Raw genomic sequence first — 27,293 nt, 5'->3', positions numbered from 1 at the left:
GCAAGCCCAACGGAATGCTCCCCACACGTAGGGTGACCAACTCATCCCTTTAATCCGGGACACATATTACACAGGTTCTGTGGCTGGCTTTCACCTGGTTTTAAACTGCCACACCTCAAGACTCCATTTCACCTGGTTTTAAACTACCACAGAACCTGTTTAATTAATATGTGTCCCGGATTAAAGGGATGAGTTGGTCACCCTACCCACACGTCACATCCAGTCAGAACCGGCTTCCGCATCTGAGCGTCCATGGCAGGCGGGGACCGGGTCACGGCAGGGGAAGGAGGACACCTTATTTAAGGTATGATTGTTTGTGCCATCACTGTCTCATCAGTTCACTTTGATAACGGGGCATGTAAGCTCCGAAACCTCAGCTTTTTTCACTTCGAAAATATAACCTTTAAAAAGACCTGCTGAGTGCAGCAGTTATTCCTTCCATAATTATATATATTTATTTATTTACAGGTTCTTATATAGCGCAGCAGATTCCGTTGCGCTTTACAATAGTAGACAGTGATAAAACAAACTGGGTAACAACATACAGACTGGAGGTAGGAGGGCCCTGCTGCAAGCTTACAATCTATAGGGATATATAATATATATATATAATGGAGGGGTGGCTGGCACTCCAGAACGTGAACCCCAATTGGGGTTGAGGTGCCCGGGTGCGCGGTGAAGTCAGACAAGCTGACAATACAGGTAAACCAACTGCAGTTGGTTTATTGTTGGCCTGCTGTGTCCCGGTCTGAGGAGTCCTTTTTTGAAAAGCTTAGGACCCACACACATATGAATACGGATGGAATTTGATGCAGTCGTGCATCAACATTAGGATCTTCAAGGGATCCATTTTTTTATTCAATAAGAAGGTTGCATACCGGGAGTGAATATTTTCACTACCCACTAACATACGGAAATTTGCCCCTGAGGAAGTCGTATCGACGAAACGCGTTGGATGTTTTTCCTAGCTTTAACGAACCATACTGCATACAGATGAAAAGTGTTTTACGGATTTTAAAATTGTATTAAATTGTAAATTAACTATTTGTCTGGAATTTCCATTGTTTGGTTATCTTCTGGTGGTGGAATTTCATGATAGGGGCGCACTCGGCTTCCTTTTCCATATTTTATATATATATATATATATATATATATATATATATATATATATATATATATACACACACACACATACATACATACATATATATATATATATATATATATATATATATATATATATATATATATATATATATATATATACACACACACACACACACATTATATTTTATTTTTTACTTACATCAAGGCTTACATTTCCATCACATGCTCTTAAAAATAAATTTGGTAAAATGTATGTTTTCAAACTACAATCTGTACCATGTTCCTCGTCCCATACATACTGTTTTTTTAAATGTTGAAGGTGCGCACACTGATGAAAAGGGTGTGACCTCAGCTTCGGTCTCTGAGGAGAAGTCAGCACATGGTGTCACCACGCGGCGGGTGACCTGCAGGTGCAATTCGCAGCCCTCTATTGACACCACTGATCCCATAACCACCTGACAATCACACCTGTGTACGCTTGTTTTTTGGAAAAAGAGTTATGGGGCCAACACCCAGGGTGATTTTATGGCATTTTATAAGCGGTCTGGATTAATTGAACTAGATTGCTTAGAAATTGCCCCTACATTACTCCGTGTGTAGGGGTCCTAGCGATCCGCAGCCCTATCGCCCGGCAATTCATATCCAGAATCCTGGTTAATCTAGTTAGATTGCCGGTCAGGGCCACAGAGTTCTAACCGGAAAACACTGCACATGACAAATTGCTCAGCACACATCGCTGTGATGCGCTGTGTGCTGAGCGACCTGGCATCGCTCAGCAAAATCTCTACATGTGTAGGCCCTATTACTGTGTAAAGAAAAAAAAAAAAAAAAGATTGCATCTCTAGCTTTTGGCAGGGATATGTATTGTAATGTTATTTTTAAATTTGACACTGTGTTACAGGAGACCTTCCTGTAAGTATTGATTGATAAGTGCATGTCCTGGACACTCTCCCAGGATTTTCTCTCGCTGCCAATGAGATAAACAGAACAAAGATAAGGGCTCTTTTCTTCACATTCTGTGAGAATATGGCACCCCTTCAGAATCTATTCTTGGCAACACTTCAGGCCTCATGAGAATTCCTATGTAAAATCCTTGATGGTATAAAATAACAAAGCTGATATCATGCTAAAAAAGATTGCAATGTGGTACAGTTTTACAAATTATTATTGTCACGAACACCACAAGACTGCTTCTGATGCCTTGCTGCCACAATCACTGATACAGAAAAGTACACTAATACAGAATATAAAACACACCCACACACAAACACAAGGTAAATGCACCAAGCAGCGGTTTTGTCAAATTGTGTATTACTGCATTTTTTGGGTGATATTTACAAATCACTAGATTAAAAGGAACAACAAAGTTTTTATGCAACATCAAAACAAAACCAGGTGTGTGGATGACTGCAGCTTCTATAGGGATGCGGTCATTTGGTCTACTGCATTATGGTAGAAAGTCATTAGGTCGAATCCATTAGGTCGACATGCTAAAAGGTCGACATGACTCTAGGTCGACATGGGAAAAGGTCGACATGATTCTAGTTCGAAAGGTCATTAGTTCGACAAGGTCATTAGTTCGACATTGTCTATGTCGACATTCACAAGGTCGACATGGAGTTTTTCACTGTTTTTTGAGCCAACATGTGCCGACAGGCGGTATTTCATGCCCTACCATCCACTAGGGCGTGGTGGGAGAATAAAATAGTGTGCCGAGCGTAGCGAGGCACCGTGCCCGACGCATAGCGAGCGCAGCGAGCGATGCGAGGGGATGCAGTGCACTTTAAACTGTGTCCATGTCGACTGTGTTGACATTCAGGTAAAAAAACAGTGAAAAACCCCATGTCGACCTTGTGAATGTCGACATAGACAATGTCGAACTAATGACCTTGTCGAACTAATGACCTGTCGAACTAATGACCTTTCGACCTAGAATCATGTCGACCTTTTCCCATGTCGACCTAGAATCATGTCGACCTTTTAGCATGTCGACCTAATGGATTCGACCTAATGACTTTCTACCATAATGCAATAGACCAAATGATCCCAACCCCTTCTATATGGGTGGAAAAATATACAAATAACACAAAACACAATAAGCAGTGCTTTGGAGGTGATTCTCTATTTATTTAAAAACAAAAATACACATATTTATCTAACACATTTATAAAAGACATATACAACCATTTGTCTTGATCATGTATAATAAAAAAAAAATCAACAATTTATAATAAGAAAAAACTGCATGGAAATACTTTCATATGATAGATATTATGCATTCAATATTCGTTATTACAAAAACAACTATTAGATGTTTTATGTAGTTTGATTTATCTTGATATCAGAGCTCTCTCCTTTTAACATTTCTGGCTGTGAGAGAGCCCTGATATCAAGTTAAATCAAACTAACAAACCACATAAAACATCGGATGGTTGTTTTTGGAATAAAAAATATTGAATGCATAATACCTATCATAAGAAAGTATTTCCATGCATTTTTTTCTTATTATTATAAATTGTATATGTCTTTTATAATTAGATCGATTATTCATATTTCTTGTATGTATAATATACTATATTAAATTCTATTTAATTAACTTTTCTTAATTAAAGGTTAATAATTAATTCTTAGGATTTTATGCTATCTACTATACGACTGGAACCCTTTAATTATTGAACTTTTGCCAACCATGTAGCACAGCACATACGTTCTCTTAGAAAGAAAAATGTTAAAGAAGAGCGACATGAATTTGTAAAACCACACACATTTTTTTGAATGGATGAGTCTTTTTTTTTCATGTTTGCCAAGGTTGTAAAGCTGGATTTCAACAATGGTTATAACTGATTGACTGCTCTAGATTTTAATTTTGGCATGTCGGTCATCATATAAACAGTATATAATCTTTACGTCAACAGTATGCCATCATGGTCATTATATTGACAGTGTTGAATGTCAACAATTCAGTGGTGTACAGATGGAGCCGGCTCCATCCTTGCAGGGGCTGGCGATTCTATCGCCAGCACCTGCTGACGGCCGGCTCTCGCCAGGGGCGCGCACTGCCCCGATGCCCCTCGCCGCCCCCCCTAACCCTGTCAGTCTCCCTGAAGTGGAGATGGGCAGGGACCCGCAGCGGCGCCGTCCGAAAACTGAGACGCAGGCGCTTTCCAGTCAGATGGAGCGCCTCTGCACTGGCGATCACCAGCACAGGCATGCTATCGATCCCCGGGCAAGAACTAGAGGCGCTCCATCTGTATCTATAATGGGTGCAGTGTGCACCGTGCGCACAGGCCCACACTGCACCCATTTTGGTAATACTTACCCTCCGGAGGGCAGCGGCACTGCAGAAATCGCTGGAAAAATGGTGCAGCGGCCATTTTCCATCAATCTGTGTATGCACAGTGGAGTCTAAGGGCTTTAGTGCTCAGACTCCACAACGCAGCAGAGGTTCATGAATGCACAGTAGGGTCTGAGCACTAGAGCACTCAGACCCTACTGATCCCGGCACTGCTCCCAGCAGAGAGAAGGGGGCGCAGCAGAGGGGGCTGCACACGGGCCTCCTCCGCTCTTAAGACACCCCTGCATCAACAATCAAAATGTCCACATAAAAGTTTGGGGTTATGCTGCAGTTTGAGTTCTAAATGTGAAAAAATATGGAATGTTAGCAGTGTCCATTACAACATTCAAAATGTTTACATAAACTACAACCATGTAAACCCCCACAGAGGCCTCTGCCACATATTATAATTGTGAGTACACCGGTGCCAGATGCTACTCTGCAGATTTCCATACAACTTTTAAGTATCCACTGCATTTACTGCTACACATACCCTTGCCCACAGCTCTAGATGTCTGCCCATTCCGTTTTTTGTAGCTTAAAACATGATCATATTAGATATTACATACATCCCAACTGTCCCAATTTTCAGACACTCTCCCACTGTATAATCACTGTTCTGATCGGGCAAGAGTTTTTGTTTGGAGGGGAGAGGGTCACTCTGCACCGGGAGAAGCTGAGGCCATTTTTATTTTCTGACACATCTACAAAAGTCTGACTCCCTCCTCTCCAATATTGGGACTTTCTGCATAAGTATAGCTGACATTAACACCACATGTTTGTCTAGCTAAATTTTGTAGTGAACTGGCTCACTAAAGAATAAGACAGTTGAATAACAAAATGTGGAAAAAGTGAAGTGTTCTTATGCACTTTTCCCTCTATTAGGCAAATAAGTTAGTGTACAGGGGGTATCCAATTTGCCTGATGCTTCTTTGTTAAAAAAAAATAATAATTGTCTGACTGATGGTCATTATTCGGTTACACAGTTAGAGCTTGTTCTTTTTGGGGGCAAATGGTCCCATTTTCAGGCAAGAACAAATGGGATCCAGGTATCTGTACTGCTGCTTGCCAGTGTGTGCCTGGCATGGGTTACCATTTTGTAATGGTATTGGTACAGTATGTGGCACCACTGTAATGCCAAGTCTTGGAAATGCCTTGACATGCATCAGTTGTAATCTGACATCTCGAGAGTCAATATACAAAACAGCTAGGCTGCTCATGGTGACATGGATTATCGGAGTTTGAAAGGAATAGGACAGTGGGTGTCCAACTCATGGGACAATCCATTTCCAAATTTGTGCAGACATTCAACATTTCTTGATTTACGATGTTACGTGTGTGCCAGTAATATCTCATGGAAGACATAACTACAGATTGTGGAAAAAGCAGTTGCCAACTACAGGTGCTTAACTATCTTCAATCTTTTAATCCATTATTACATTCATGCACTGCCCCAATAATTGTCCAGAATTTCAATGAATGGTATGACCACCATGTTGGCCCGCCATGAACCCAATCAAGCATCTATGAAACGTGGTGGAGAGGACATTTGCACCCAAGATCCTGCTGCTACAAATATTAGGGAACTGTGGGAAGCTAGTGCCAACAGTCATGTGATAGATGCCTAGTATCATGTAGCTCCAGAAATTTTGTATTCACTGGTGGAATGGATGCCACATTGAGTTGCCGCACATCACCAGGCTAGAGAAGGTTAATCCCAGGTCGCCCATTCTACAGAGGGCGACCTGGGATTAACCCTTTATATAAACTGGGTTATAAGGTTTGGGACTTTCACTCCGCAGCTTGGAAACAACCCCGATCCGACCTGGGTTATTTTAGTGATGTAAACGGGGTATACATAACACACTAATAGATTTTAACTGGTGACACTAAAATTGCAGCCAATACCATTCATCAACATAATGACTGTTCATTCTAGCACCCGCCAGTTTTGAAAACCCATGCAGTTCCTCTTCCCAGCCTGGGGTGTCACGGTCTGCTGTAATGCTTCTAGCACAGTGTAGTCTGAGCACTGATATGCAAACCAGATCTGGGTAGAAACACCACAGCAGACAGTGACACCCCAGGCAGGGAACAGGAACTGCATGGATTTTCAAAGCCGAAGGGTGCTAGAATGAACACTTATAATCAGGGCTATTTTTCAGCAGGCTCCAGCAGGAACTGAGGCCCTTATTCTAGTTCACTCTTTCTGACAAAATATATTTCTTAGATGGACAAAACCATGTGCACTGCAGGTGGGGCAGGTGTAAAACCCCACCCAAATCTAATTATCTCTGCACAAGTAACACCTGCCTCACCTGCAGTGCACATGGTTTTGTCCATCTAAGAAATATTTTGTCAGAAAGAGTGAACTAGAATAAGGGCCTCAGTTCCTGCTGGAGCCTGCTGAAAAATAGCCCTGCTTATAATATATATTAATGAAAACTAGTAGAGCTGCAAGATATGTTACTGAGGGATGCCAGTTTCCATATTACCGACACCGGCATCCCGACTACCACTGGAGACATCAATGAAGATTCTGGCACTAGAATTCTGACTGCCAGGATGCCAAGTGTAACTATAAAGGAAGGGGAAGGTTTAGGCACTGGGGGGGACATAGGGTTAGGCTGCAGGGAATGGTAAAGGTTAGGGTTAGTAAGTGGTGTACTGCTGTTCTAAAGCAATTTTTATGCTAACGCAGGGTGTACAATGTTCTGAACTTGAACCCTTTGTGTGTGATTAGCAGACCACTCATTTACTAGCTGACATGTAATGTTCTCATCCAATTAATCTGTCAACAAAGGTCAGACTCTACCTCCAAATGCAGGCACAGCAGCAAAGATGGAAGGCTTAACCTCTGAACCAGGTTTATTTCTATTCGATTAGCTCTACTTCCCACTAACACTGCAGTGGTTTTGCGGGAAGTTCCGGTCAGTCTAATTTCCAGGTGTTTTCACGCTGTCCTGATGTCTCCATCATACAAGGTGGTCACCACAGTTCTTCTCCTGACACTTTCCTCAGATCAACGGACACTACAGTTCTACCAACTGACCTAGCAAATGGCTCCTCTCTGCCTGTGCATGTGCCAAAAAGAACAATGCCCTGCGAAAGCTTAAAACCTCACTTTTGTAGCCTACTCTCACCTGACCTCTCTGCCTCCCACATCTCTTGACTCCAATCTGTCCTTAATGCTGCTGCATGGTTTATCATCTCTAAATGCACTACTTCTGCTAAGTGATGGTAAAAAGGGGGGAGGTGGATGTACTATTTACCCAGGCCTCGGTCTGATGGAGGGGCCCAGTGGGCCCCAGCTGCAAGCAGCAGTTGTTCTCAACCCAGAACATGCTGCTGTGTGCTAGTCTGCAGATTGGTCATGGAGGAGCTTTAAGTACTATTTTTCTGATATTTTAGACTGTGTGCATGACCACACCTCCTATGAATTGGACATGCCTCCTGAAAATTACCAGGGCCCGGCCAGGCTCTCTACTGCCCTGCTTCTGCATCCCCTTCCCTTTAGAACTCAATTCAAACTTCACACCTGCGTATAAAGCCCTCACTCAATCCCCTGCTATTCGCTCCAAAAATGAATGCTGCCTCTCCTCCCAAATGATTACATATACTGCTTCACATTGCAAAACCTGCTTAGACCCAGTATTTGAAAACGTTTTTTAAGGGTCTGAGCAAGAAAACCCCTTTCACATTGCCAGTTGTAACCAATATATTACAGATTTACACTAAACCCGTTTCACCCATACAAAACAGTGTATGTAATTTGTAATGGACTTTTATGGCTCACATTTTTGTATTATAGCTAAAAATAAGCCTATTTGTTGATCATTATGTACTGGACCAATTACAAATGGCTTTAGATATATATTAGAGCAGTGGTTCTCAAACTGTGGGTCCTGACCCCAAAGTGGGTCCCGACCTGGGGTCGTGACTCCATGTTGATGACCATCAGGCTGATGACTTCTCTAAAATCAGTCAGTGATTCAAGGAGTCTGACAAATCTGTTATTTTAGAACCCCCACATCATTTTGTGCCTCCACAATGCTGCCATGTATTTGTGTCTGCTGACTACACATGCGATGTGATGACCTTCTGCTGTAACGTGCTAGGGTCCTGTAATTATTTTTATTGTCTGATGGGGTCCCAGAGCAAAATAGTTTGAGGACCCCTGTATTAGAGAATCCTTTACAGTGCCAGTGATTTGTCTGACAATGTCAGCCTCCCCTCTTATCTAAGCATCTCCCTCCCCTCCTCATCAGTCCATTTTGCTATAACTGTATGTTCTGTAGTGTAAAAATATGCCAGCAATGCTTTTTCACTACTTTCAATGCTATTTGTCTTGATTCAGGATTGTTGCATCAGGCAGGGAGACAGCCTATCGCCATCTGTGGCACAGTCATGTGTTCAAAATACCGGGTCTGAGCCTTTCACACACTGCAAAATGGATTGGCTTTGAACCATGTAGGATTCTTCTTTTAACACTGTTTCAAATACTAGGTTTTTGTAAATGTTAAATTCACTCTGGCACTTTCACGCTGCAGCTAGAACCGTTTTGAAATGCTTAAAAAACAGCAATATACCGTGTTATAGCTGCGGTGCGAAAGGGGTATCATACCTCCCAACTTGTGGGGCGTATGCAAATGAGGGTGCGGCTTATGCTAATTAGCCGCCACCTGATTTTCATACGAGAATAGACGCTGTGCGCATGCGCACAGCGTCTATTCTATTAGATTGGGGGGTCTCCCAACTGCCACCCCCCGCAGCGGTACAATGCCTGCCGCGGGTGGGACAGCAGGACAGGACCCGAAAATCGGGACTGTCCCGCTGTAATCGTGACAGTTGGGAGGTATGCGGTATAGCTCCCAGCCTCAAATATATTGCCAATACTGTTCCCTACCTTTTGAACTCTCCTCTTTACAAAACTCCAAATGGTCTCTCAAAACCCACTTAAGAAAAAAAAAAAAAAAAAAAGCCTGCCTGTCCCCTTTGGAATGTGAGCGCTCACAAGCAAGGCCATCTTCCCATCTTGCACTTTTCCTTCCCTTACTTATGCCATTCTCTACTGCCTATATTGGTACCTTGGGTTCAGACTCCTACTGCTTATTTTAGTATTATGACTGCTGATGCAAGCAAGGTTTATACACCAGGTCTATGCCCTGCAACGTTGTATACTAGAAGTCACTTTTTTTCTTGTTTCATTTATTCAGTTTCTATTTTTGTACTTTAAGGCACGGTGTAACCTTTGTGGTGCCAGGTAAGGATAACAAAGATAAGTTTATACTGAACAATCCACAACTTATGTATACACATATTAATAGACACACAGTGGGAAATTTACTAAGATGGGAATAAGACTTCACAGGTGATGTTGCTATGGGCAACCAATCAGAATCTACTTCTTATTTATTTAGCACCCTCTAGAACACAGGTCTTTAACCTGTGGCCCTCCAGATGTTGTGGAACTACATGTCCCAGCATGCCCTGAGGTTTTTTGGCATGCTCTTATAGAAAAAAATGTGGCAATGCATGTTGGAACATGTAGTTTCACAACATCTGGAGGGCCACAGGTTGAAGACCCATGCTCTAGAAGATAGGAGACAGGATCTGATAAGTTGCCCATAGCAACATCTCATGTGAAGTCTTATTCCCATCTTAGTACATTTCCCACACACACTTATGATAAATATAAAAAAAAAAAAAAAGAGAAATAATAACCAACATATACAGTATGTGGAGGAACAATCTTGTGACCATTTAAAAAGTAAATGGCAAACATAAAAGCAACACAATAGTTGTGACCTTGTCTGAATTTATTTGCACTGATCGGGCACGCTCTTCAGAAATGCTTACACAAGAGGACCGGCTATTAAAAAATACACGTCAGTGTGATTGCATAAATGGATATAAACTCACACTCAGTTTTGTCTTGAATGATAGGGTTCCCGGTTATGCTGGGTACACACTGTTCGTTATATTGATAACAATATGTATGACAGGGGTTGCCTACCCTCCCGGAATGGCCGGGAGTCTCCCGAAAATCGGGTCCCCCTCCCGGCCCCCCGGAAAGGTGGGCAACCCTCCCGGATTCAGGGGGACCCCCACTGCGCCCCCTGATCGCAGCTGTCTTCCCCCGATGTCGGCATTTAAATGCCGCAATCCGCGGGTCTCAGAGGAGGAGGCAGAGCTAAAATTTCACAATCGAGTCATTTTAGCCCCGCCCCCTCCACAGAGATCCGTGAATTCAGCTATTTTGCATCCTGGGGGCGGGGCTTAATGACTCCACACTCAAGCCCCACCCCCAGAACTGCTGCTGAAAGTCTCCTCTCCGGGCTTCTCCCGGAGAGGAGATTATTAAAGTCGGCAACCCTGATGTATGATACTAATAACAATCTATTGCTCATATTGTCTTGTGCAGTGGTCAGGGAACTCGGTCCTCATTACCCCACACAGTGCATGTTTTGCTGGTAACCCAGGAGGTGCACAGGTGTACTAATTACTCACAGACACATTTTATAAGGTCCACAGGTGGAGTTAATTATTTCCCTTGCGATTCTGTGAGGAGACCGCATGAATGTTTTAATGAGGACCGAGTTCCCTGACCACTGCTCTAGTGTAGTGTTCATTATAGCACCCTGAACCTTACAAAAACTGTGCAGTTCCTCATTCCTGCCAGGGTTGTCCCTATCTGCTTTGGTGCTTCTAGCACTATCTGGTCAGGAGGAAACCAGTGCTAAGATACATACAGTACAAAACTCTGCGAGAAGCCTCATAGCAAAGAGCGACACCCCATGCAGAGAAGAGGAACTGCATACAGGTTTTGAAATGTACTTGAATGAACACTAGTCTAATGCGAATGCTCAATATTGTTAACGTTGCTTCAATGTTGATTACTGTATGTGGGAGCCCAGGGGGGTGAGGGCATGTGACGATATCGTTGAGTGTGCATGCAGAAGATTGGAATGACCTGATTGATCATTGAATGAATCGTCTAGTGCATACCCAACATTAGAATAGAGGTAGTTGTCTTAATGGAAGGTCCTTTTTGCTGCACTACACTAAACAAGAGGTAGCTGTGCTTATGAATGGTTGCATTAATGCAGGATGTTCCTGCACTAAAGGATCCATCCAGGACTTTTTGCCAAAAGCCCTCCATCGATCAAGGTCATTGGTAAATCCCTTGTTACATTTGACTGTCCATGAGAACGCATACTGTTCACATTTACCCAGAGATTTAATAGGAAATATATGTACATTCCAATTTCATGTGGTATATATGTGTAATTCATTGTTTTATCATGTTTTTTTGTTTGAACTCTTTATTTTTACAGTGGCAAACAACACGGTAAGAAGAGACATAACTGTACAGAATTATTACAGACATTCTGGTGTGAACGAATAATGAGGTGTAATGCACTGTCTTTTTTTGGTTTTATATTATATTGGCAAACAATCAATAATTCAAAACTAATGGGGTAGTTAAGAAGGAGAAAGGATAGAGGGGGGAAGGAAAAGAAACAGAAAGGGGGAGGAGGGAGGAGTCACACAGCCATGAACATAAAATAATTTCCTTTTCTATAGAGTCATTAACAGAGCAACAAGCAAGAACCAGTGATCACACTCTACCAGCAAGTTGCCTCTGAAAATATACATACCAAGGAGTCCAGATTGACATAAATGTCCCTACAGAGTCATATAACAGCGCAGGGATATATTCCATGGATGCTGCAAATCAGACTTTGTTGATTACAGACTGAATGGAGGGGGCAGCAGTTTGTTTCCAGTTTGTTGCAATCAACAATCTGGCGGAGTTAAGTATGTGGCCACATAACTTGCTTTTGGGATTTATGGTCCCTTCCACTGGTCTGCAAAGTAGAGCCATCAGGGAACATTTGGGGGTTGGGGAGTCAAATATTTTGCCCAACAGAGAAAAAATATCGTGCCATTAGGAGCTAATCTGAGGACATTTCCACCACATATGTATGAATGTACCCTGTGAACCGCAGTTCCGCCAGCACTAAAGCTAGAGGGGAAAATACGATGTATTACTGTGGGAACCATGTACCATCTAGAGTAGAGTTTAAAAGCGTTTTCCTTAAAATTTGAGTTGAGTGACGATTTTGCTACTAGTGTTTTTATTTCTGACCATTCTTCCACCTCTAGAGTTACTGTACACTCAAATCTTTCTCCCAAGCTAACTCAAATGGTTCTTTAGCCGGGGAATTGTCTGCCAATAGGGAGTATAGCATTGAAATTGCTCCTCTAAGTTCTGGGTTATACATACAAAGTTGTTCCAGGGGAAGCGGAGATCTGGGTGTAGTTGATTTGTGAAGGGAGTTTACAAAGCTGGATATCTGGAGGTAATCAAAATGTCTAAGACACTGGCTATCATATTTTTCGCATAGGGCAGCATAGTTTTGAGGGGCGAATTCCCCTCAAATATGTGAGAGTCGAGTAATACCTACCGAAATCCAAGGTTGTGATTATGGTGACATACATCCTAGAGGAAAATCTGGATGTCGTCAAAGAGGGTTGAGAGGTGAGGGGTATGGTGCCAGTTGAATTTTCCTATTTAGATAGTCCCATGTTTTTAGCATGGAGTGGACACAAGGGGTGTCTAGTACCGAGGCTGGTCTCAATTTTGGCGGTAGCCAGGGGTGGAAACAAATCGAGTGGCAGTCAATAAGGTCGCCCTCTAGAACCACCCACTTCTTGCTCCCCGTCTGCGTATGCATTGCTAATACAAGGCTCAGTTGTGTGGCATGGAAGTATCGTTCAAACATAGGGAGGCCTAAACCTCCCTTAGTCAAAGACTTTTCTAGGCAGGTTCTGATTAATCTAGGAGATTTGTTTGACCATATGAATTTGCCGCATAGAGACTGAATGGAATGGAGGAAGGAAGTGGGAACCCACCCCGGGGATTGGTTTAATCATGTTTTTTTAATGTGTAATTACACCTACATCATTAAATTGTGTTTTATTGTACTGACAATCCCACTTCTCATCCATTCATCATGACTGCAGCTATCTTTTTTTTTTTTTTTTTGTAGAAATCTTATTGGGACCGACTATCCCTCCTCTCACAGCAGCTGGGTAATGTTACAGGTGATTTTGGTGAAGGTTTTGGAGGAGAACCTTATTTCTGAGTTCTACGGATTTTCCTGGCTGCTAATTGCGCACGTTGTCCATCCTTACACACACAGTTGCTTTGAATGTTACAGGTCAGTACGGTTCCCAGATCTATCTTGTGCACCAGCGTCTGCATTTTGTCTTAAACAACACAGACTGATGCCCTGAATGGGCTTGTCTTAATTAGTTTTGTTAAATAAATGTAGTCAGTTTATATGTAGTAGTAGTAGTAGCCATTAGAATATTTACTTTGTACATAAAAACATGCAATAAATCCACATGTACAAGTAGACTGGCTCAAAAAGAGTAACTTCATTTTCACACATATAAATGTTCGCTATAAAACAAGAATGTGATTAGCTGTATAAAAAGATTTTCATTGTTAATACCACAAAAAATGTTATTAGGTCGAAATTGTTATGATCCTATCCTTGGACAAAGTAGTTCTATTTTGAGAAAGACAATAAAATAGCAACTGTAGTTTAAATGTGTTAAAGTCATCTGATTGACCTTATTAATAGCTGACCTTCAATCTATACATATGAATGTGAAATATTAATAGTAAAGTATTACAGTATTATAGTGTGCTAAAATATGTATATGGTGGGACATTTCCTGTGTTTATTTAGCCATGCTGTGGTGTGTGGTTTATAAAATAGACAGTCAATAAGTCGACCCCAAAAAAGGTGGACATGCAATAGGTCAACAAGGTCAATACGTCAACATGGGAAATGTTTACAGCAGGCATGTCCAACCTTGGCCCTCCAGCTGTTGTGAAACTACAAGTCCCATCATGCCTTGCCACAGTTTTGCAATTAGGGAATGCTAAAACTATTGCAAGGCATGCTGGGATGTGTTGTTTCACAACAGCTGGAGGGCCAAGGTTGGACATGCCTGTTTTACAGGATAAAAAGGTCAGCAGGGGGAAAAAGTCTACATAGACACACGATTTTTAAAATTTATTGGTGGCCCCAAAATTAATGTACCCATGCTTCTGGCTCGGTGCACCGCTATGCTCAGCACACTATTATATTCTTGCACGATGCTGACAGGGATGGATGAGGAAGAAAGAACAAGCCGGTTTAGAAAAAAAAATTTTTTTTATGAAAAACTCATGTTGACCCTTTCATGTCAAACTTTTGGCTTAAGCTGGCCATACATCTACAGATTTAAGGCTCAGACACACTGGGCAACTGAGCTGAAAGTCGCTCAAAATAGCATGTTTGAGCGGCTTTCCCCCTAGCGATGAACGTGATCATCGCTGTCCATACACGCTGGGCATAGTCGTCCAGTGTGTATGGACCTTTATTGTCAGATCTGGCTGGTTGGAACAAAACCCTGGTAATATCTGAATGACAGTGTGTCAGCTTTACATGGTCAACGGTCATTTCTCTCATCCATTACCAGGATTTTGTTCCAACCAGCCATATCGGACAATAAATCTGCAGATGTATGGCCAGCTTTAGACCTACTGACTGTCAATATAGACACTGTAGAGATACCAAATGGAACTTTTTTTCAAAATTACCTTGCAAATGTTTATTTAAAAAGGACAATTTTAGGTAGAGTTGCATACATTAAATGAAGTAACATTTGGATACACCATGTTACTTCAGTTTTGGTTTCGGTACTGCACCCTTGATATACAGTGGTACAGCTGCCTATATACTTGAGCTTACAATACTATCCTTTTAAATCGCGACTCTAATGAATTACACAGGTACGGTTACTGTGGGTTAAGGTGTTACAAAAAATATGTTTTCACTTCTCGGTCGAAGTACTCTTTTTTTCGGGTGTGGATCGTATTGTCGACCCGACTTAGGTCGACAGTCATTGAGTCGACAGGGTTCTAGGTCGGCAGGTGTCTAGGTCGACATGGGACAAGGTCAACAAATGCGTTATGTCGACATTGGATTAGGTTGAAAGGTCGACATGGGTTTTTCACAGTTTTTTTACCCGAATGTCGACATGGACACAGTTGGAAGTCAACCACAGCCCCTCGCATTGCTCGCGATTCTTCGGGCTACGCTTGGCACACTATTTCATTCTCCCACCACGCCCTAGTGGATGGTAGGGCATGAAATATTGGCCGTTGGCATATGTCGGCTCAAAAAACAGTGAAAAAAACCCATGTTTACCTCGCGACCTGTCGACCAAACCCATGTCTACCTAACGCATTTGTCGACCTAAAACCATGTTGACCTTGTCCCATGTTGACCTTGACACCTGTCGACCTTCATCCATGTCGACATAGTTGCCTGTCAACCTAAGTCGGGTCGACAATACGACCGTATCCCCTTTTTTCAGTATTTCATATAGCTATGTATAAATAAACAGTTATTTGCAACATTACTACTATAGGTGCATTCTGTGTCATCTTTAATAAAACTTTAGATGTATGGTCCCATCCTAAAGGCTATACCCATTTCCATTGGTTTATCATAAATGGAAAGCATTGTGCTGCCCCGGGACTAACAATTACATAACAGCCAATCACAGGTGGTATTCAAAAACAGTAACTGGTGACAGATTCTAATCTTGCACAAAATATAAAAGAATACCTGAATCTCTATTGATGAGGGACGTTAAAAGAGTAAAGTCCATTTAGTGGTCCATTCATTATAGTATACGAACCCCTTCAAATGAAATTCCACACGGAAATACCGGTACATGTTGGATGAAAATAATATACTATCTGGTTTTGCCCAAAGCACACCATTTCATTGCAATTGATGATGTGGTCTAATGGTATGTACACACGGTCACATATGCCGTGCTATGCGAGTCCCGATATGATCAGATCGTATTGGAACTCGCATCGCACGGCATGCATGGAGTGGTACAATATAGTCTTGGCTGCCCTCTCTATTTGATGGCCAACTTACACTCACATGGGAGCACGCATCGGCAGCGCATTGGGCTCGCAAGCCCTAAAAAAGCATGCGATCTGCATGCGATATGGCTTCCGATGTTCACTATATCGGCAACATCGGAAGCCACGTCTGCCCGTGTGTACACACTATAAGCCAGACTCTACTATTTAACATTGGCCTGAATAGTACTTTTAAATGAAAATATAAAAATCCAGGTACAAAAAAAATAAATAAACAAGAAAATATATAATATATGCATGTGTGAATGCAATTAATTGGATAGAGTATCTTTACTGACTTGTAACTCACTGATCCATAGCCATACATTTTTCATATTGCTGTAGTATATGTGAGTCATGAAACTGTGTTTTCTCTGAGACAATTATTTGTTGTCATGTACGGTAGTATTCAGAATGCCCAAAGCTCACAGAGAAACAAGCTTCTATTTATTATCAGACTCTGCAATACATGCAATTGTTTCCACAGCATTCCCTGTGCACTCAGAGTAATAATACTATAAATCTAAAACACAACATTGGACAGCTATAAAAAAAAAAAAAAGTTGAAAAAGAAAAATGAATTTTTTCTTATATAGCGCAGCAGATTCCGTTACAGTGTCTTATATAGCACAGCAGATTCCGTTACAGTGTCTTATATAGCGCAGCAGATTCCGTTACAGCGTCTTATATAGCGCAGCAGATTCCGTTACAGTGTCTTATATAGCGCAGCAGATTCCGTTACAGTGTCTTATATAGCGCAGCAGATTCCATTACAGTGTCTTATATAGCGCAGCAGATTCCGTCACAGTGTCTAATATAGCGCAGCAGGTTCCGTTAGCCACACCCCCAATTCATTACCGGGGGTGGGGGGCGAAATATGCCCTTGCTCCGGGCACCATGGCACCTAGCTACACCGCTTACACACACACACACATATATATATATATATATATATATATATATATATATATATATAGGGCAATGCGGTCCGGCACTCACTCCTCTGTGACAACTGCCCCGGTGCCCGTCAGGCGGAGATAATGCAGAGAGAAAGAATCAGGCTGGCACTCGTGGGTCTTTGCAAAAAAAATCAGTGTATTCACAGCAGTTAAAACTCCAACGTTTCGGGGCTGCGCCCCTTTGTCAAGGTGTAGAAGTGCAACTCATTACCGAATCTACCTACGATGTCCTCATACCTGAATTTCCAGTAACACCTTTGTTCTATACCCTACCCAAAGTCCACAAGCAACTCATCAATCCTCCGGGACGTCCAATCGTTTCAGCAAGAGACTCTCTTTTCCAACCAACTGCAATTTTTCTCGATTCCATCCTACAGCCATTAGTCCAGCAAGAACGCAGTTTTCTTTTGGACACCGGTGATTTTCTTTCGAAATTGAAGTTACTCAATGACATTCCCCCTTCCAGCTGGCTCGTTGGACTTGATGTTGTAAGTCTCTACACATCCATTCCCCATGACTATGGTTTACAGGCTGTCAAACGTTTTTTATTAAGCAAAAAACACTTTCCTACCGACCAAACGCATGTCATCATTTTATTATTGGAACTTGTTTTAACCAAAAAATTTTTTCTGTATGATGGCCAGTACTACCAGCAAGCTCGGGGCTGTGCGATGGGCTCTAGCGCAGCTCCGAGCTATGCCAATCTTGTCATGTATGCGATTGAAGATGACCTATTGTATAAACATGTCGACATCATGCATAATATCATCTTTTTCGGCAGATATATAGATGACATCTTCATTATCTGGTCTTCATCCAAAGATGCCTTTACTTCCTTGATTGACATCCATAATGCATCTATTAGCCCTATAAAATTTACTTATACACTCAATCAAAATGTCATGCATTTTCTAGATGTAACTGTCACTTTAAAGGCCACTAGAATCACCACCTCGCTATACAAAAAACCTACCGACAGGAACCTGCCCCTCAAATACAGCAGCTGCCACCCCGCGGGGCTTAAACGCGGTTTACCTTTTTCGCAAATGATTCGCATTCTGCGAATCAATAGCAACCGTGATGTTGCCATCCAACAAATCAATGAGCTTATTGTCAAATTTGCAAATAGAGGCTACTCCCTACAACTTCTCTTGGAGGCCAAAATGAAAGCTCTCACTTTTAACCAAGACAGCCTTCTTACCAAACGGTCTCCTCCTACCCAAACCAGCAGTAAAATTCCATGGGTAAATAAATTCACCGTTACCTCCCCTGCTATCACGCACTCAGCCAAAAAACATTGGCCAGTTATTGCGTCAGATTCATCTTTGCCATTTAATACCACCACCCTTATGCCCTGCTATTCCCGCGGGCGCAATTTAAAAGATTGGTTAGTCAAGGCAGATGTATCTAGATTGCAGAAAACCATGCCCACTACCAAATCCTTTCTTCAATCCAAACCAGCAGGTTGCACCAGATGCGGGTGCGTTACCTGCCAGTTCATGCTCCCGGGCGCCTCCTTTCCTTATCCCCATAACGGCACCAAAATCGCCATCAAACACTCTGTCAATTGTGACACCAATCATGTGATCTACCAATTAATCTGCCCCTGTGGGCTCTCTTATATTGGCAAAACGGAGTGCAAATTCAAAGAACGGATGGCAGCACATCGTTCTGCCATCCGCAAAGCAATCCAATCTGGCACTAGCGAACAGCCAGTCGCTAGGCATTTTGCTGAATCAAAACACCCCATTAATTCATTGCGCTACCGTATCATTGACACGATACCACCACTACCGAGAGGCGGTAATCGTGCACTGTTACTGCGCAAAAAAGAGGCTCAGTGGATACACAGGCTAGATGTCTCAGCACCCCGGGGTCTCAACGAAAGTGCTTCATTAGCGTGTTACCGATAGCACAAGCATCTCATTTTCTTTCACCCACTGCCCTATGCCACTCCATAAAGTGTATGCGCTGGGTTGTTACATAATGTATGTGCATGTTTTTACTTATTTTGCAGGCGCATTCATTGACTGTTCTCTCTCTTTTCTCCGCAGCTCTGTTGGTTGCCATGGTGATGGTTGTTTTGTTGTCACTGATATCAGCCGGCGCGATGACGTCACCGCATGGTGCCCATGCCGGATGTGCGTCTCGCCCAGGCTTCACATGTCACAAGGGTGTTTGTTCAGCTATAAAGGTATGTTCATTATTGTTTTACACTGTATGACTTGAAAAAAGTTGTGAAAAATACAACTGAAACGTTGTCCTAAACCACTGTTGTTGGTTCATTTATTTGGTTATTTCGCGCTGAGTGCCGCACCTACACTGGACATATATATATATATATATATATATATATATATATATATATATATATATATATATATATATATATATATATATATGATAGATAGATAGATAGATATAGAAATCTATGTATACATTCTATATACAAATATATAGTACATACAGTTTTGAGATATCCAGTTGACAGAGTGCAGTGCAGACATTGCATCACCAGGTGACATTAGTGAGAACCCAAGACAATATTTTCCAACATGAATACTATTATATGTCTATGCACAGAACATGAACAAACTATAAGCATGATTCAGCTGATATAACGTGCAGAGATATTAAAATGAGTTATATTTTTTCTGTGCAGATTAAATATGGTCTATTTCACTTTTACACTGTACTTTAGATTTCAATTTCAACATGTGTTAAGGATTGTACACACACTATATAGTCAAAATCTCCTAGAAGGTTAGCCCAAATCTCCCAGTGTTTCTCCTGCTCAGATACCAATGCTATAACTGTCCATACATCTACAGATTTATTGTCAGATTGGCTGGTTAGAACAAAAACCTTGAAGCAAATGGTCAACTGTCATTTGCTCTCATTCATTACCAGGTTTTTGTTCCAAACATCCCGATCGGAAAATAAATCTGTAAATGTATGGCCAGCTTAAGTCAGTTTCTCCTAGCATAGATAGACTGTGCAGGCAAGGCAATTTTGACTAGATCATAGACTATCATTAGACAAAATCTCTTGTGTATCTAGTTAAAAATTGGCCATTAGCCAATATCTCACCGTGTGTACAGGGCTTAACGTCTGCCCCACCTTCAAGGCAACATGGTATTGCCCAGTTTTGTGCTTTATGCTTTGCTAACAAAGCTGAATCAGGCCCTAGGAGTGTAATGACCTGGCTGCAAAATTCCATTCTACCATCTCCAGATACTTTAATCACTAGCGAATATTAATGGATGAAAATCTAAAAATAAAAACTAGAATTGAAGGTAATATCTTCAGTAAAATAAAGTAGTAAATCAAACAAACTCCGCCGGTCCTGATGACATGACATGAAATTGAAACGACATCTTCAAAATTCAAGGTCATCGTAGCCAGAAAAATACTTTCTATGCAGTTTACTTCCAAATATCACATGTCCATTAAGTAATTTACAGAATGAGGTCAGCGCCAAGCAACCAACAACAATACCAGATATGATGGAGAAAAATACCAAAAACTAGTTATAATTATACTGATTACATGAATGAATGAATGAATGAATGAATGAATGAATATCTACTTCTCTTGCTCAAAAGTACATTGTCTCACAATGTGACAAAATAGTAATAATTTGCCTGAATGGATGCACACATAAACGAGCTGCTCACATGGACAGACAATGCCCATGTAGAAGTGTTGCATACCTTCCTAGGGAACAGAACAAGCTACAGAAATGTGCTCTGGTCTATATCCAGCAGCTGTCATGACATTGTTTCTTACTATTATAGCTTATACTATACTCTAGGAGAGAGCTTTCTTAAAATGGAACTAAAGCCTAAAATGTTAGCAGGCTGATGTCTCAGTTATGGGTGAATTGAACTGCTCTTCCTGACATGTCAAAACATGTATGATTCATCAGAAAAGGGTGAAGATGGTGCCCTGGGTATGATGCCATGTGCTATCACTTCTTGGGAAAGTTTATCCAACATCGAAAAGATTATTTTTCCAACAAGCCAACTTGATGGCTGGTTGGACCAAAAAAAAAAATGGGCATATTTGTGACTGAGGGGTAAATGTATGAAGATTGGAGAAGTGGTATCTATCCCCATAAAGAACTGTATGTGCAAGGTGATAGTGCTCCAGCCAATCAGCTCCTAACTGTCAATTTACATATCGGATATGAATGACTGCAGCATTATCACCTTGCACATAATGCTCTTTATGGGGATAGATACCACTTATACAAGCTTAATACATTTGCCCCCAAATGATAATAGACCAAAAACAAAAAAATATGTAAATGGTCATTCAGATAAATTGGTTAAACCTGTTGTTTTAATTAACTTCACATTCTTTTTTTGGCATTTGGGAGCAAACCGCTGTTTATTTGCTCCCATACTGCACCAGATTTTTCATTCCAGCCATCATGTTGACTGGTTGGAAAGACATTCTTTTAGATGTGTAGGCACCTTAGGGGCCATAGGCACTAAGCTTCAAATGTGATAAAATGAAGAATGATAAACATCCAACCAATCAGCTCCTGCCTGACATTTTTCAAACACAGCCTGTGACATGGCAGGTAGGAGGTGATTGGCTAGCTGTTTATCACTCTCCATTTTATCACTTTTGAAGCTCAGTGCATCTGGCCCTCAATCTGGGTACATACCACAGCAAAGTAGTGACCCAATGTAATAGATTGCATCACTGTGCATCAGGAGTGGCCAAACCTGTCCTCAAGCTCTAACAACAGTTAGTAATGAGTAAAGCTGTACACCAGCTAGGTGATTTGGAAAATGTGGAGCCTTGATAGATCTCAGGGACTGGTTTGGCCACCTCTGCTGTACACACTACACATATCATTACATGCTTAATGTAAACCCACAATGCATCATCCCATCTGATGTGCAGCACATGAAGAGACCAGCCAATTCATCAAAAAATGAATTGAGATGATTTGGGAGTGCACACTATAAGATATAGGCCAGTATTCAATGCCTCAGATTCGCCGGTTTTTTTCAGTGAATCTGAAGGGGCATGCTATTTTTATTCATATACTTGCAGCACATGAATATATTTTTAATATATATATATATTTTTTTAAACAATATTTTTTTTTTTTAAACATTCGCCAGCAGGGGGCCGGGAGCCGGAGCAGCTCATTAATATTCATATATTCACTGCACACTGATCCCGATGATCAGGACCAGTGAGTGCAGCGGCTCCGACCCCAGCAGCACCCTGCAAGACCTTCTGCTGGGGGTGAGGGGAGGGAGGTGAGGGGACGGGACGGGACCAGCAGCAGCAGCCCGAATCTTTTGCAGATAGCAGCCACTGCTGCTTTCAGTGAGCAGAGGCGGGGGAGCTATGCGTACTGTAGTGCTCTCCCTCCGCCATGCCACATTCGCCCGCCCCCTTTGCCATGGCACTTTTCCCCCCTGCTGCTGAGATTCTCCAGCGGGGGGCTCACTGATGTCGCAGGGAGCCCCCGCACAGCCTCAGAACAGGGACCCCAGCAGCAGTATACCTTTGGCTCTGGCAGCCACAGCACGGTGATCTCAGCGCTGGGGCTGCCGGAGCCGGAGGACTGCTGCTGCGGGCTGTGCGGGGGGGGGGGGGGGACACGGGGATTCGCCACTGCAGCTGATTGGCTGGCCAGAGGCGGGGGAGCTGTGCGCGGGCTCCCTCCGCCATGCCATATTCGCCTGCCGCCTGCCCCCCCACTCATGCAGGGAGCCCCCGCACAGCCTCAGAACAGGGACGCAGCAGCAGCAGGCCTTTAGCTCCGGCAGCCACAGCACGGTGATGTCAGCGCTGGGGCTGCCGGAGCCGGAGGACTGCTGCTGCGCTCCTGCTGCGGGCTGTGCGGGGGGGGGGGACACGGGGATTCGCCACTACTGTATTCGCCTATATTCGACGTCAGGGGCAGCGAGCCCCTGACGCATTGAATAGTGTGGGCTGGGGGAGGCTCACGAATGTAAGAGGAGCGATTTTTCCTGGCGAGCGCACAGCGAATCCAAAACAGGATTCGCTACCTTGCGCTCGCCAGAGCATTAAATACCCCTAATAGTGTACGATCTTATGGTCCAGGAGGAATCACAACAACCATCCTATTCTTGATGAATTGCATGGTTGCATGTCCCATCTGACATGCATCAGATGCGGTTCACTAACATTGATAATGTAACAATATATCATGCTGTCATACGGTGGAAAATGACAGCTATAATACCTATTATAGTTTTGAGTCAGCCCAGTTTTGAAAAGTGACTTCACTCAGTATATTTCACCTATAGGAACAGAAGCCTCATTTGCAGAAGAAAAAAATAAAATAAAAAATGATGATGAAGAATTGTAGTAACGCAGCAAGACTTCACTACAAACTGGTATCTGTCATTTTCTGTTTTTGAAGTTACAAAGTTATAATGTAATTTATAGAAATACTCAATGTATACAAGATGAAGGCCGCAAATGCTCATCAGTATTGGAGCCGGGCGGTCATCGCGCTCATGGAAATGCCCGCAAAATAGTCAAAACACATACTCAAAAAAATATATTTCACATGATTTTTCTAGTCAAAATGTAACGTTTGTTATCAGGAAATGACCAGGAAGTATACTTAACGTTCTATAAATTGTATTCCTTAATAAATCCATAACTCCTAATTAGAAAATTAAAAAAAAATTTAAAAACATTTTTTTATGTATTCACATTACCTAACAATTGTACTCATAGGTCTGATTTTATGGGTGTATTTATTAAAGCATGGAGAGAGAAAGTACAGCAAAATAAAACACTAACCAATCAGCTCCTGATGGTCATTCTTGATACACAAGCTGTAACTTTAGCGTTAGGAGCTGATTGGTTAGCGCTTTTACTAATGCCCCTTTCAGACCGCACTTTTAAAACGGTAAATTGCCGTTTTTTTACCGTTTTAAAACGGTAATGTGTGCGGTCTGAAAGGTCCAGTCCCACTTAACCGGTTAGAAAATGCCGTTTTTTCTAACCGGTTAAAATGCAGGGTCCTACCCGTTTCTGAACCGGTATTTTAGCCAAAAAATCGGCTCAGAAACGGTATTTAGGACCCAGCCAATGAGCTGGGTCCTAAATTCAGCCCAGTGAATACTTAATGAGCTCATTAATGAGCTCATTAAGTATTCACAGCACTGGAGCCCCCCGCGCGCGTGTCTACACCCCCCGCGCGCGTGTCGACGCCCCCCCGCGCGTGTCGACGGCCCCCCGCGTGTCGACCCCCCCCGCGCGTGTCGACGGCCCCCCCGTGTCGACTTACCCCGTGCCGGTATCTCCGTTGTGGTTCCCGGCACTGCAGCTCAGTATGCTCGGAAAGCACTTATGAAAAAAGTGTCTTTCAGAAAATGGCTGCCCCCATACGGAAGACAGTTTTTTTAAACTGGGTTTCCTATGGGGCAGCCATTTTCTGGAAGACACTTTTTTCATAAGTGCTTTCCGAGCATACTGAGCTGCAGTCCACAACGGAGGTACCGGCACGGGGTAAGTCGACACGGGGGGGGGGGGCGCCGACACGCGGGGGGGGGGGGGGTGGGGGGGCGTCGACACGCGCGGGGGGGCGTCGACACGCGCGGGGGGCGTCGACATGCGCGGGGGGCGTCGACATGCGCGGGGGGGCGTCGACATGCGCTCGGTCGACACGCGAGGGGGGGGGGAAGCTGCATGGAGGGGAGTGCTGAAGGCTGCACTGGCTTTGACCCTGTATTTGGAAAGTTTCCAAAAACGGGTCTGCCAGTGTCAAAAAAATCGGCACTTAAACGGTAATATACCGTTTAAGTGCTGCGGTCTGAAAGGGGTTTTATCTGGCAGACCCGTTTTTGGAAACGTTTCCAAATACAGGGTCAAAGCCAGTTATGCGGTCTGAAAGCAGCATAATTAGCATGATTACAAATGTACTTTAGCATTGATTGTGATTGCAGCAATGTTTGCAGCCAAGTCTGGCAAGGACTTCACAAAAAGTTTCACAGTAAATGCAAAGACCATCTTTGTCCTACAAACAAAATGCAGCAGCAGTCTTGTGGATTATTATAGAGGCACTATAGTACATTGTATGCCCCATCAGTAATAGGTAGCAATAATCCAATACATAAAACATGTTCACCAATATGACATAACACTAGCAATGTAAATCATATACAACCTATAGCTGCAGCCTGTTTTTTTTTACAAAGAAATAAAAGGCACACAATACAAAACATATATTACCTTTTTAAATAAGAAAAATCAATTCAAATCATCATAATTCATGGCAAATGTAAAATAAATACAGAAGTTAAAGGATTCAACACATCTGTGCTAATGCATAGAATATTCATTAATTTTAAAACATGAGGTAATGTCAGTAAGTTTCACAATGTGATATATATATATATATATATATATATTCCAGTGATATTTGTTTTACAATATTAATTTACATAAATAAATGGAATAGGGAGATTTATAGAACCTTTACCAGATCGCTTTAAATATTCATCAGAAGCAGCATGGGCTCATGTTCCTGACCGGCTCAGCAGTGGGTTCTGTCACCTCCTCCCACCCGTGTACTTGTCAGCGTGCGCTGGCTACAAGTGGAGCTCATCGCTAAGTAGGGACAGGACAGCTGCAGACCTGCTTGCACTATACACAGGAGTATACATTATATACACCTGCTGTGCTAAACAAGAAGGAAATAGCTCCCCCAGGGCACAGCACAGCGGTCTGACACAGGTGGCACTGTCAGGTCCCCACTACCAAGATGTCACCGGGAGATGACAGCTTACAAGTTTAGTCCCTCTCCCGTTCCCTTACCTGCTGGCTGCTGTGCAGAGGGAACGGACGTCCAGGGGAAGTTTGCAAACCAGGAGCTGCTGAGCGACGGGGAGAGGAGACTAAAGCACCGGGATCCAGAGGGGCGGCTGCTGCACTCAGCCCTGAGCCGCGCCACACACTCCCCTTCCCAGTAGCAGCAGCAGCGGCTCTCTCTCCCACACACACAGGGCGGCTGCAGGGGGAGGAGGAGGAGGAGGAGGGAGGGGAGAGGGACAGCGGCAGGCGGTGGGGTGCGGGACACCAGAGCTGGAATAACAGAACAGTGAGATGGATCTACACACAGTAATGTCTATACTGTAGAAGTTTACATAGCGCGTTGTTTCTGTAGGGGGTAATCATTACATATAGGCACCTTTTTCTACTAGATCGCATTACATCTAGTTCAAATCGCACGCTGTTGTAGAGTATCACATGCGATTTGAACAACAGTCGATGTGATTTAGTACAAAACGCATCTAGCACATATCACACGTGTATGGCCACCTTTAGGAGTACCTTGGACACATGTTCCCGTAGTTGCAGGATCTGCTTCAATTAATTTCTGTTGAACTTGTCAGTTATCTCACATGGAATTATTTATTAAACTTTATGGTACTTCAACTGATCAATAGTGGAAAACCCACAATCCCCTTTTATTTTGAGAACTGCATTATTTTCCATTTTATATTTCAGAGCTGAAGCCCCAACTATTTAAAAGCATATTTCATAAGGAGTGTTATGTAGGGTACACACCAGGACGACCCGCTCACGATGCATATCGTGAGCGGGTCGTCAGTGTCTCGTCCGACCCGCTCACGGTGACGTGGGGGGGCACGACCCGCTCACGATGTGCACCGTGAGCGGGTCTGATCCGATGGCGACCCGCACCCGGCTGTATGGTCGTCATTGAGATCCTACCTGCAGCAGGTAGGATCTCAATAATGACCGACCGACCCGCGGGACCGCGCATCGGATCGTTATCGGTCCACACCAGGTCAGAAAAGGGCCCAATCAGCACACAATCTACATCCAATTGATCGGAATTGGATCTAGATTGTGG

At 42.9% G+C, this 27,293-nt stretch overlaps 1 protein-coding gene across 4 annotated transcripts in view; it reads right to left on the bottom strand.

Moving 5' to 3' along the window:
* The window catches only part of POPDC1 (popeye domain cAMP effector 1), a 280,642-nt gene that overhangs the window by 83,579 nt on the left and 169,770 nt on the right, over window positions 1-27,293 (bottom strand). The window contains exon 1 of one of the 4 annotated variants that reach the window (XM_083176973.1): window positions 26,234-26,436. The exons of 2 other annotated variants lie outside the window; for them this stretch is intronic. The gene's annotated coding sequence lies outside the window, so the exon portion shown is untranslated. Of the gene's footprint in view, window positions 1-25,898; window positions 26,152-26,233; window positions 26,437-27,293 lie in introns of those variants that run through there. One more of the 4 variants, XM_083176974.1, reaches the window with a different exon arrangement.

This window comes from Crinia signifera, chromosome 3 (genome assembly GCF_055691185.1).
Source record: "Crinia signifera chromosome 3, ASM5569118v1, whole genome shotgun sequence".
NCBI lineage: Eukaryota > Metazoa > Chordata > Amphibia > Anura > Myobatrachidae > Crinia > Crinia signifera.
Note: the sequence above shows the minus strand (reverse complement) of the source record. Positions and strands in the feature narration are given on the sequence as shown.